Genomic DNA, 13,048 nt, shown 5'->3' on the forward strand with positions numbered 1-13,048 from the left:
CTGAACCCGACTCTAAATTGGGCCAAACTGAAGATCTGGTTCCAAACACCTTTGAGTTTTTTAGTCTTCAAAATCTGGATTAGAATCAGAATTCTGCAGGTTGGTCTCATCTCTATGACAAACTGATATGAATAGCTCAAAACAGCATGAGCATGTTTCTATGTGGATTAAACAAAAAGTCCCACTCACATCCGTCTGAAGGGATCATTGAGATTTTCTGAGCCTTCTTTTAATCAACTTCTTTTGTTGAATAAGTACATGTTTTAAAAAATATATTAATGACTATTTGCTATTACAGGTCACTACTAAATGTACCTACCGTTGGAGGTTATCCAGGAACTTTCTAATGGATTTCAAATGTCTCTAGTATAGTCTTTGCCATAAACTATACACATTGAAGTTAAAGCATAAAAATCAGTGAAAAGAATAGAATTAGAAGGCAGGAGGAGGAGGTTTGGATGCCTTAGAAACATACTGCAGTATATTTCCTGCTGGAAAGCTCTCTCTTCACAGATATGATAGAAAAAGAAGAAGAAAATGTCATTCAGATCTCTCTTCTATTATTTTATATTTTCTGGGCCTGAATCCTGGCTTCCTTCCACCCCAGAAATAGCCACTAAAGTAGTGGTCTGCAAACTGTGGGGGCACTCCCCTAGAGGGGCATGGAGGAACATGTGGTGGGGGCTGGGCCAGCCCCCACAGGGGGCAGGGAGGGACCACCACCCAACCACGCTCTGCCCCCAGCCCACCTCCAACCCCAGCCACAGCTCTGCTCCACTCCCTGTTCCATCCCCAGCCCAGGCCGTAGCCGCAGCTCCATTCCCCCTCCATCTCAGTTCCTGCGCCAGCCGCAGCTCCCCGCTGCCTCCAGCCCAGTTCTGACTCAGCCCAGCTCTGCCCTCATTCTCTCTCCGCCCCCAAGCCATCTCCACCTCTAGCCCAAGCTCCTCCCCCAGCTCCGCCTTCAGCCCAAGCTCCTCTGCTGAGGAAGCCTTGGCTGTGCAGTAATGGAGTGGGGAGGGCGCGGGATTGCAGAGAGATTCCATTACTGGCAAAGGGGGTGGGGGTTGACAGCAAAAGTTTGGGCACCACTTCACTAAAGCCAGTAAAAGTTTCAGGAGTGAAACTCATCCCTGTGTGGAAGGCCAGCAGAAGGTATAAGCACCACATAAATCTCACTAAGTGTGCACTTGTGTGGGCCCTCTGCACATAGGTGAATCTTACCCGATGTGAATGGTAAATGCAGGATATGGCCCCACGTTAATACTGTGAAGCAAATTATGCTGATGAGATTTGCGCATTTTAAAATGATCTGCAGAATTAGGGCCTGATTCACCAATGCATCACATCATGGTATGACCGTGCGATGACACTGAAATCAACAGAGTTACACAGTCCTAAAACTGGTGTAATACCAAGGAGAATTTACAAAAAGAAAAGGAGTACTTGTGGCACCTTAGAGACTAACCAATTTAACTCTAACTCATCTCTAAGGTGCCACAAGTACTCCTTTTCTTTTTGCGAATACAGACTAACACGGCTGTTACTCTGAAAGGAGAATTTAGGCTCTGAGCTAGGCTAATCAGCGAAAACAGGTTAATTTCCATTTTGCAGAATTTTAATGAGCAAGTGGCACTTTTGTTCCCTGTTTATGTATTTGCAGTTTTAACTATTTTATCAGTACCTATGAATGGTGCCTTACTGACAGCCATGGGGACTGGAAGCCTTTGTTTATGAACGGAGTAGGTATCTCACAGGCAGCAGCAGTGCAAACGTCCCTTAAGTGTCCTTCTAATGTGCCTTAATCCAGACTGGGAAGGACCATTCCACTTAAATCAATGGGAGCTGTGAGGACTCAGAGCTTTTAAATTCAAGCCACTTACTTAGGTGCCTAAAAGTTTACAAATTTTGGCTTTATCTCCGTGCCTCAGTTGCCTTCTCTGTAAAACGGGGATAGTAACAATTAAACACTAGTCTCCTAGGGATATTGCAAGGTTTAATTAATATTTGTAATGTGCTTTGATAATGTGGAATATTACAGAGATGGTAAATATTATTCATAATTTTAGGCGTAGGCCAGATTTGAAACAATAACTTAGAGCTGAAAGAAAGGATCACTGTCCCACTACAAATCCCCTGAGATTTCGCACTATTTTCAAAGACTATCAGATAGTTGCGGTGCCACAATGGTAACCAAACTTCCTTATTTAGGATAGTTTGTATGATTCCACAACACTGGTTTTCGAGACAGACAAAAATCTAGTTATTAATCATTAGCACTGTTTTGATTCAAGCGCACAGGAAAAAGGGAAATAGCCTGCCATTTACATTTCATTACAAGATTATTTAGTCATTTTGCATTTGATGAACCCTTTAGCGTGGAGATCGTGTGTTTGCTTTTCAGAGTAGTATGATGAATTGTCTTATGGGCAGATTTGCCACTAGCCTATAACTGGAAATGTGGGTGAGATCCTTCAAGGAAGCTTCATGCATGGTCCTTCCTAATATAATTCACAGGTTAGATGTCGATTTTGCAGAGGCACATAAAAAGTCAGAGGTAAAGGCTCCCAGACATGCCTTGATAACTCAGATATGCGGGTCAGGGAGAGCAGGGGAGAAGATGTGGGGAGTAGTGGGTCTGGGGAATACAGAATTTTTACTTCCTCCAAGGGCTCGGGGAAAAGAAACAAGCACTTAGTAATTCTAGAGTATTAAAGTGACACTAGATCAGGAGTTATCAATAGGCAGACCACAGGCCAAATCCGGATTCCCAGACACATTTGAATGGGTCATGAAATCTTTATTTACTTGTTATCATCATTATGATTGGGGGTTGGACTAGAGGACTTCCTGAGGTCCCTTCCAACCCTGATATTCTATGATTCTATGATTATTGTTCTTCTGGTGTGAAAAAATGTTTCTCTGGAGTCTGGCCGTTGACTATACCTTGACCAAGGAATTTGGGCTTTCACAAAAAAATAAATTGAGTACTCTTGCTCTAGATGTTTCAAAACAGTGGAGAGAGGGAAATTTTGGCCAAGTAGGCAGGCATACCTTAGACGTTATCTGATACTCAGGTGAGTAAGGGTTGGCAGGACTGTGGCCTCAGGTCCTGATCCAGCAAAACAAATTAAATGTTTGTAAACTGAAGCCAGTGGAACAACACATAAAGTTATGTACATGCTTCAGTTCACTGCTGGATTGGAGCCTTGGCTGGCATAAAATAAATGTACAGTTATGCAAAACTCAGATGATTTGCGCAAACATTTGCTTTTGTTTCAGTGTGCCTGGCTATGCACCATTTAGGTTTTGCATTTGAGATTTATGCAATCATTTAGGATGAATTGTCTTCTAATTAGTAGTTCCAATATACAAAGATTGTTAATCCTTAATAAATTTGCTTTAAGATTTAGCCCACATTCACTTAACAGGCAATAAATGACAATAATTGTTTTATGACCAAAAAATTATTTGAAAACTTAATTAGAACATGGTGTAAGATCTGGCTCTGACCTGCACAACAGAGATCCAAATGCAGCTGTACTTTGCTGGGGCTTCTATTTTGTAGCTGTATTGTCTTTTTCTCTTTAATTGCTCAGCTGTAAAGTGCCCTGGGATTTTCAAGAAAAACCACTATAAAAATTCCTGTTAAAAGCATTACTGATTATTGAAAAATTTATTTAAATTGCTGATTATCTTAAGTTAAAATGACTCTTGTTCCCAGTTCAGCAGTGACTGAGGATATGTCTATAAAGCAACAAAAGCCCAGGGTTAGTGGGACTTGAGTTGGCTGACCCTGGGTTAGCAAACCCAGGGCTTGAGGATCTACACTAGTGGTGGGCAACCTGTGGCCTGTCAGGGTAATCCGCCAGATTACCAGATCAGCAGGCCGCCAGACAGTTTGTTTACATTTGCACAGCTACCCGCAGCTCCCAGTGGCCACTGTTTGCTGTTCCTGGCCAATGGGAGCTGCAGGAAGTGGCGACCAGAACATTCCTGCAGCCCGCACCGTTCCCATTGGCCAGGAACGGCGAACCGCGGCCACTGGGAGCTGCGGGCGGCCGTGAAAATGTAAACAATCTGTCTGGTGGCCTGCCAGCGTATTACCCTGAGCAGCCACATGCGGCCCACGGGCAGCAGGTTGCCCACCATTGAGCTACACTGATTGTTACAATTTTCTAACCTGGGCTTGAACCTGGGGCTCTGATATCCACACTGCAGCATACAGACCCAAGTCAAACCAATTCCAGACTTTCTAGTGCCCTTCCAAAATATAGCTATGCTAGCCTTTTGACCTACGTGCACTATGGGAAAACTTGACAGTCCATCCTGCACTTTACAGGAAGTTTGAACAGCCTGCCCACACATCCTGCCAAGCAGTCATTTTGTGCTCACAGAATCCCAGCTGCCAGAGCCAGAAACATGAAGGAGGAACCTTCTGAAGAACGTTTCTTGCTTGCATTTTCATTCCTGTGTTAGGAAATGGGCAGAACTTTCTTGAGATGTGGGTGGACATTTTGGCAGCATTTTCTAACCCACCACAGGCACCTGACAGAGCTTGTGATGGAACAAGAGGAGACATGACAGACTAATTGGCTCATGCTGCTCATGAGACTCAGTATAGTCACTGATTCCCTCTATGAAAACTGGCCTTCTGGAGCAGGGCCACAAGCAGAGACTAGTGGGACCACTTCATCATGCAGACCTGGGATGACTAGCAGTGTGTCCAGGACTTTTGCATGAAGAAAGCCACAATTCTGGACCCTTGTGAGCAGCCAGCCTGGCCCTCCCATGGAAAGACACAAACCTGAGCATGGGCATCCCAGTCCAGAAGTATGTTGCTAAAACTGTCCGGAAGGTCCAGACTGCTACAGGTCCATTGCCAGCCAGTTTGGTGTTGGAAAGTCAAGGGTGGTTAAAGTGGTGGCAGAGGTTTCTGAGGCAATCAGGTGTGTGGTTTACCCCAAGATGGCAGCCATAGAAGATATTCCTGAAGTACTTGCTCGCTTTGAGAGGATGGGGTTTCCAAACCACTCCAGGGCAAATGATGGGACTCATGGACCCATAGTTTGCCCTCCTCAAGGAGCACATGAATATATAAACCACAAAGGGTACTACTCTATTGTAATGCAGGCCCTTGTGGACCCATAGAAGGCAGTTTATGAATGTCAGTGTGGGCTGCATGGAGAAAGTTCATAAGGCCTGGGTTTTCCAGTGTCAGGAGTCTATATTGATGGACAGGCTTCAACACTATTCCTACCAAATGATATTGTGATAAACTAGGGGCTTGTCTCCATTTACTCTGGATCGATGCTGCAGTGATCGATCTACCGGAGGTCGATTTAGCGGGTCTAGTGAAGACCTGCTAAATTGACTGCCGATTGCTCTCCCGTTGACTCTGGTACTCCACCGGCACGAGAAGCACCAACGTGGTATAGACACTGCAATAAGTCAACCTAAGGTATGTTGACGCCAGCTACTTTATTCACGTAGCTGGAGTTGTGTGACTTAGCTAGACTTAGCCCCATAGTGTAGACCTGCCCACAGTTACTGTCCCCACTGTTATTCTGCGGGAGCCCATGTAACCACTTCTGCCTTGGCTTATGAAACTGTATCCTGATTTCAGAGGCCTTGGCAAAAGACAGTTTAATTACAATCTCAGCAGGTGTAGAATGGTCGTTGAATGTGCTTTTGGCATATTGAAATCCTGTTGGAGATGTCTATAGACCCATTTGGATCCCACCATCATCCATGAACTCTTCATTACTTGCTGTGCTTGTCACAATCTCTGTGAAGTCAGGGGTGAGCCATTTCCTTCTGAATGGAAATAATTCAGCAAGGGGCTGCTGAATTGGTCCCCTCACCCAGAAAGTACACCTACCACAGTGGGAGCTGGATGCACCCAGGCAACAGAAGTCAGGGATGCTTTGTACTCCCCCATTATGGACTTGCATGGTTTAACGGCATCAGGAGAATACTACATTTATGAATGTGCTTGTGGGCAGAGGGATGGAGTTCATTGATTGTGTTGGGGGGGGGGGCAGGGGAGAGTGTTTCAGTGTTTGGGGATAGAGAGGGGGTTGATTGCCATGCAGTGTACTTATGAATGATGTGACCACCTTTTGGGTGGGTGGGTTGGTTGATTCACAGTATGGATAATATTAAGGATTGAATGAAGTAGACCACTGGTTCTCAGCTGGGAGTTTGTGGCCTCCTAGGGGTCTGCCACAAACCAGTCTCCAGCCCCGTAGGGCTGGGGCTCAGGGAGGGAGTGCCACCTCCATCCCCTGATTCCATTCAGCAGGCCACCCAGATTGTCTGGGTTGGGGAAGCACAACCAAAAATTGCAGAGTCACTGCAGAAGAGAGATCTCCCCCTACCCTCAGGAGGGGTTGCCTCACAACCATTCCCACCAGCAGGCAGCAGTTAGCCGAGGAGCCACAGCACTGCTCTGCTACATCAGTAGAGATGATTTGGGGCATCTGTTGCCCATTCTTTATACTTTTTCCTCGTCTTTGAAAACCATCTCCAGCTGGAGTTCAGGAGACAGTCTGTGTGGACGGGAACCTCTAGCTGTTTCTTTGCCAAGATGTAAATTTCTCACTCACGCCTTTTTAAGCAGCTATTCTTTGGCAGGAAAAACAGGTGATCATCCACTTGATTTGTGTATATCCTTTTCTATTATGAAAATGGCATGAACCTGTGTTATCCAGGAAAGGATTGGGCAGTACAAGGTGCACTTTTCTGGGGGAAAGTCTGGGACTGGGCATTTGCTGGTGTTACTCTGCAGTGTAATTCAAGAATGGCTGGCCATAGCACTCATATGTCTAGCTGGGAGAGATTTACATGCTGGAGGCTGTGTGTGAGCAGACCAGGAGTGGTTGCTCTCACAGCAAAGCAGTTTAAAAGGCACCCCAGGCTGGAGAATTGAGGTGACAGCTGTTCAGTAGTCCAGACTGTACCCTGAGGAATGTCACAGTCAACTATGGACCGCACGGACTATCTTTAACTGAAATGGACTAGATTTGTAAATGGAACACATTTCCCGCCACACATGCACCCAGTTCACTGTTTCCAGGTGGCTTGTTACACAATTGAGAGGTCAGAGTGGAATACTTACAGGCACGGCAATATAAGGTTATTATTTTTAAGAATGCCCTAGAAAAAGTCTGTGCCTTCCCAATAAAAATTCCTGGTGGTTTTTAATGTTTGCATTTCCTGGTCTCCGTTTTGAACTCCATGTGGTGGGGTGGGCCATTAGCGGATGCATGGTGCTAGCTGGCACGTCTAATAAAATGAAAATCCTTCCTGTTCCTATATTAATAAACATTAAAATGGAGACAGAAACTTACTGGGCTATGGGGCAACTTCTGTCCCTTCCATGTTTGCGACACGCTCTGTGGTAGGCTTGTCCGCTCAAGGGGCATCGGACAGCTCCTTAAAGTACAGCTCCTTCTGCTGCAAAGCCTCCTCTGGGATCAGTTTTAGCAACAAAGTCACTTCACTGTCTTCACTTGGTGCCTGCTTCCAGCTCCTATCAGTCCCCATGGTGGAATCTTGAGCCAGGAGGTCACCTTTCCAGCTGACCAGATCATCTTGCACCACTGTTGGCTCTGTGCTCAGCATAGTGCCCAGCACCCAGTCAAACTCCTCATAAAAACAGGCATGATGTTGGCAAGTTGCTTGAGGTGCAATTCCAGTACCAAATTTTCCTGTACTCAGTCTTGGGTCACTTAATCCACTCCCTGTACTGGTCACTAGTCTGGTACATTTGCAATGTTGCCAGCTTCTTCACTAGTTGCTGGTATGCATGGTCTTTTCTTACTCAAGTCCATTGTTTTTCTGGCCTTGCACAAAAATCTGGCTATGTTCCCATGGCCATGGAGCAGTGGGTTTTGCAAAAGACTTTTTCTGTTCAGTCTCCATTTCAAACACAGAAGGCTTTCTGATGGTGTGCTTGCAGCTCGGTGTTCAGAAGACAATGGAAAAGTTTCACGGACTCACCAAGATGCTGCACTATGCCAAAGGGTTTGACTGGAAATTCTTTGGGATAGAGAGGACAAAGGAAGTTGGCCATGGGGTTGCAGGATACATTTGGTCAACTCCCAGGACCCGAGCAGGGTGGGCTGTGTCTACAGTGTAAAGCAATAGGGCTCGAATCCTGGGTCCCAGCTTGACTTGAGTTTGGACCCTCCATCTCTCAGGTTCCTAGGACCCTACGTCCAAGCTTGAGTCTGAAAGATTTCCATACAGACTAACCTAAATCCTGCTTCCAAGCCTGAGTCTGAACCCAGGCTTCCAGGGTATGTCTACACTGCAACGTACATTTGTGAACTAGCTAATGGCTGTTTGGTGGCCCATGTTAATGAGCGAATTCTCCTCTTAACATCAAATCTGAGCAGCTAGGTTAGATGAGGCGAATATCCACACTAGTGCAATTAATCCTTACCTTCCCACCTCTGCCAAGTCACAAAGCAGCTGCAATCCACTGCCTATTTGCAAAGGATGGACAGGCAATGCCTGGTGGATCCACCATCTTCCCTCTTACACCCACTTTTTAGTTTAAGCTTTGACCATTTGCCCCTCTTTTGCATTTGGTCAATTTTTTATTCTCATTAATACAAAACATCAGACCTATTTCCAAATTGATAGGGTGAAATCTGCTCTCCGCCATGCACAGAGCTAATATAAGGCCTATGAACCTGAAAACAGGGCTTAAATGATACTTCAGAGGTGCCTATTAGACCTCATGCCAGCCCTTTGCACAGGAATGAATTTCATCCATAAAACAATAAGCACACTGGGTCTCTTCCACCACTGAAAAACAATGGAAAGGCTGCCTACGGGTTATAGACATGAGAGAAAACATTAATATTGTGCATTCAACAGACCTCACAAGTGCATAGGGACCCAGGAGGCAAACTGCCAACACCGAGTTCATAATACACAAATAAACACATTTCATGAAAAGAAAAAAAATCCCAGGAATAAATAAATAAATCTCCATAATTTATAATTTTACCTTTACCTTCTTTTCACACTCAGCAAACACAAGGTAATAAAGAGGTTACTATAAATAATGTCATAATTTACAACTATATAAATGTAGAAAGAATTATTCCTTTGCATTAAAAATAGGTTCACTTTAGTTACCTGATATTTATGACCAAAGTTCATTTGAGGACTAGTCATTCTTTCCTAGCAGGAAATACCTAGTAATTGAGCAAGATCATTCTATACTTAATATGGCAACAAAGAAGGACAGAATAGTTTAAAGTTAGCTTCAGTCGGTTTGCTATCTGGAACCAGAAAAATAAAAGATGGCCTATGAGTCCTGGTCATTTGTGCCAGATGAGGGAAAGCTGTATTTTGCCATTTGTGGAAGGTTTAGCTGACATGCTGGCTGACAAGCTTTAAAATCTGTTTCCACTCAAAAGCTCAATCCTGCACCCACTGACTTCAGTGGGGGCAGCATCAGGCTTGTAGCTTTAAATGAATATTTTCTTTTCCACCCCCACCTCACATCTTTCCCTCATGAATGGAGGCAGAGTGAGGGCAATATCAGAATTTAAGACGTGCCACAGATTTCTGATGGAAAGTTTAGAAAATGATCTTCCTAAAGGGAGACATTTATTTTTTCCCCAATACATCTGTACTGAATTTAACAATATACAATATCATCATCTGGTAAGTTTGCGTATCTTCAGGTGTGGTATTTTTCTTGATTTTTCTAAAGTTTTCTCCTATGTAGGAAATAATCTCACATTAAAAACTGTATCCAGAGAGGCATAGTGACCTTCTTTACATACGACTTCTCAGTACACGTTTACCAGTTATAAATAAATCGACTTGTCCTTTATCTATTCTTTGATCCACACATGCAAGAGCTATCAATAAAGATTTCAGCAACTGAAGAAGCTCGCAACACACACGAGTTTAGTATTGAGAATCCTACATTTGTTTAACAAAGGAATAAAGGAGGATAATGTAATTAATGCAAATGAATAGATCAATAGATCCAGTCAAACTACCTTGGTATCTTTTTTGATGAGATTACAAGGGTAATAGTAGATAAAGGCAATAGGTATAAGGTATTTGACTTGGTACCACAAAACATTTTGGTTAAACAACTACAGTATAAAATTAACATGGCACACATTAAATGGATTAAAAACTGGCTAACTGATAGGTCTCAAAATATAATGTCCATAGGGAATTGTTATCAAGCAGGTGTATTTCCAGTGCGGTCCTGCAGAGCTTGGTTCTTAGCCCTATGCCATTTTACAGTTTTACCACTGATCAAGTTTGCAGTTGATGCAAAAACTGGGGGAGTTGTAAACAATGAAGAGGACAGGTCACTGATTCAGCATAATCTGGATCACTTGGTCAACTGTGTGCAACAAACAGTGTGTGTTTTAATATGGCTAAATGTAGATGTATGTATCTAGGAAAAAAGAATGCAGACCCTACTTATAAGATAGGCAACTATTTTGGGAAGCAGTGATTCCTGCAAAAAGATTTGGGGGTTGTGTGGATAACCAGCTGAACATGAGTTTCCAGTGAAACTCTGTGGCCAAAAGGGCTAATGTGATCCTTGCATGCATAAACGGGAATCTTGAATAGAAATAGAGATGTTATTTTACCTCTGTGTTTGGCATTGATGCGACCACCATTGGAATACTGTGTTCTGTTCTGGTGCCCACAATTCAAGAAGGATAAATTGAGAGTGTTCAGAGAAGAGCCATGTGAAAGATTAAGAATTAGATGACATGCCAAATAGTGATAGATTGAGCTCTTTGAGTCTATTGAGCTTAACAAAGAGAAGGTTAAGGGGTGACATTTTTCATCTTTGAGTATCCACAGGGGGAACAAATATTTAATAGTGGGTTATTCAATATAGAAAAGAAAGGAATAGCACATTCCAATATCTGGAAATTGAAGCTAGACAAATTCAGACTGGAAATAAAGCACACATTTTTAATGGTAATAGTAATTAACCATTCAGACAATTTACCCACGGTTCTCCATCACTAATCATTTAAAATCAAGATTGGATGTTTTTCTAAAACATCTATTCTAGGAATCTGGGGTGGGGGGAAGTTCTATGGTCTGTGTTTTTCAAGAGGTCAGACTAAATAACTGGAAACCAGAGTGGCTGAACTGGAGGAGCTAAGGGAGACAGAGAGGTATACAGGTGAGACTTTCTAGGACACAGCAGACCCATCCCTGGTCTGATAGTCTCTGTGCTGTTGAGGAGGATGAAAGTCTGAGGGAACTTGTTGCCAGGGGATTTTGTGAAGGTCAAAAGTACAACTGGGTTAAAAAAATTAGATAAATTCACCGAGGACAGGTCCAACAATGGCCATTAGCCAAGAAGGTCAGGGATGCAACTCCATGCTCTGGGTGTCCCTAAACTCTAACTGCCAGAAGTGGAGACTGGATCCTCATTAATTGCCCTTTTCTGTTCATTTCCTCTGAAACATCTGGCACTGGTTACTGTCCAAACACTGAATACTGGCCTACATGGACCCTTGGTCTGACCCAGTGTGGCCATTTTTTATGTTCTTATGTAGATGATTCACAGTGTTCCTTTTTGGCCTTGGAATCTATGAATCTGTTTCCTCTGCATTTGTGCGGTAGATCTCTGGAACACACCTGAGTAGCCAATCCTCCTGGCTGGCAGCCAAAGTAACTGAAAGAGCTAAAAATTGCTGCTGGGGACATCATCTGCATTCTATGGATTGCATTTGAGCCACTGTAGAGGTGGTAAAGCTCTGACTTTGCCATCATTATGCTTATTTTCCCCATTACTCACCAGCATGCAATTTGATAGAGCCAAGATTTGCTCACATTTCTCTGCACTATACTGAGTCTCTGCACAAGTGCAGAGAAACTCCTAGAACTTTGGCTCACCACATCTCTTTCAACAACTGGTAGTATTGAGTCCTGTTTTTTTTTTAATAGTAAATAGAAATGTGGACATTGCAAGCTATTTGCTGATATAAACGGAAAGAAAAGGCATCATAATATACAAAATAAGGGAATACACTATTGGTGACATATAGATTATGGGCCACAATGTTTATATATACTGTTACAGGTTGACCATAATTTGTATTTAAATAGTGCGTCCCACTTCATTATTTCATGAAATAGTTCTGTTGTTAACCTAAAATTTTCACAGAAAGAAAAGGCATCATAATATACAAAATAAGGGAATACACCATTGGAGACATATAGATTATGGACCACAATGTTTATATATACTGTTACAGGTTGACCATAATTTGTATTTAAGTAGTGCATCCCACTTCATGAATATTTCATTAAATAGTTCTGTTGTTAACCTAAAAATGGAGTAAGATTTACCATTTCTCTTAATTATATCCCTTGCCTATTGTTTGTTTGTGGGAGAGTGAATCTTTGCAAGAAAACTTGCATTTTCACCATATATTTCAGACCCATTCTGTGGAGAAGTGACTATGATTCCACTCTATAAGTCTCTTAAACAGCAGCTTTCATAAGCACTTTGTTTTAAAAAATATTTTATAATACCTATTAGATGTTTTCTTTCATTTACTGATGTAAAACAAAAGTGCAAAAAGGTGAGCTGAGATACCTTTTCTGATCTTTGTATGTACAGGTAAGCAGACAGAAAATGCTTTTCGCCCAGGAAAGGTCTTGTCAGAGATTATTAACAAGGACAGTAGATGCAATGTAATTTATATGAAAATTTCAGGAAGTCCTTGATAAAGTTCCAGAAGGCAGGTCATACATAAATTAACAAGTCAGGGATTTACGGTAACACTTGGAAGTAGATGAAGAACTAATTTTAAAATATACACGTGCCTCTACAAGTATATCTAATAAAAGGGCTGTGTGCTCCCTTCTGCTCACACTAATAGAAGGCAGAAGAGGTAGGCAGACACTGAATGGGGAATCAGAAACAGAGAGGGGGAGCAGAGGGCAAAGCATCTTCATGGAATTCTCCCTTTCCACCTGCAGAAACCCCTTCACATGTCCAGGGCGTGACTTTGCTACCTGTACT

This window comes from Chelonia mydas, chromosome 9 (genome assembly GCF_015237465.2).
Source record: "Chelonia mydas isolate rCheMyd1 chromosome 9, rCheMyd1.pri.v2, whole genome shotgun sequence".
NCBI classification, from domain to species: Eukaryota; Metazoa; Chordata; order Testudines; family Cheloniidae; genus Chelonia; species Chelonia mydas.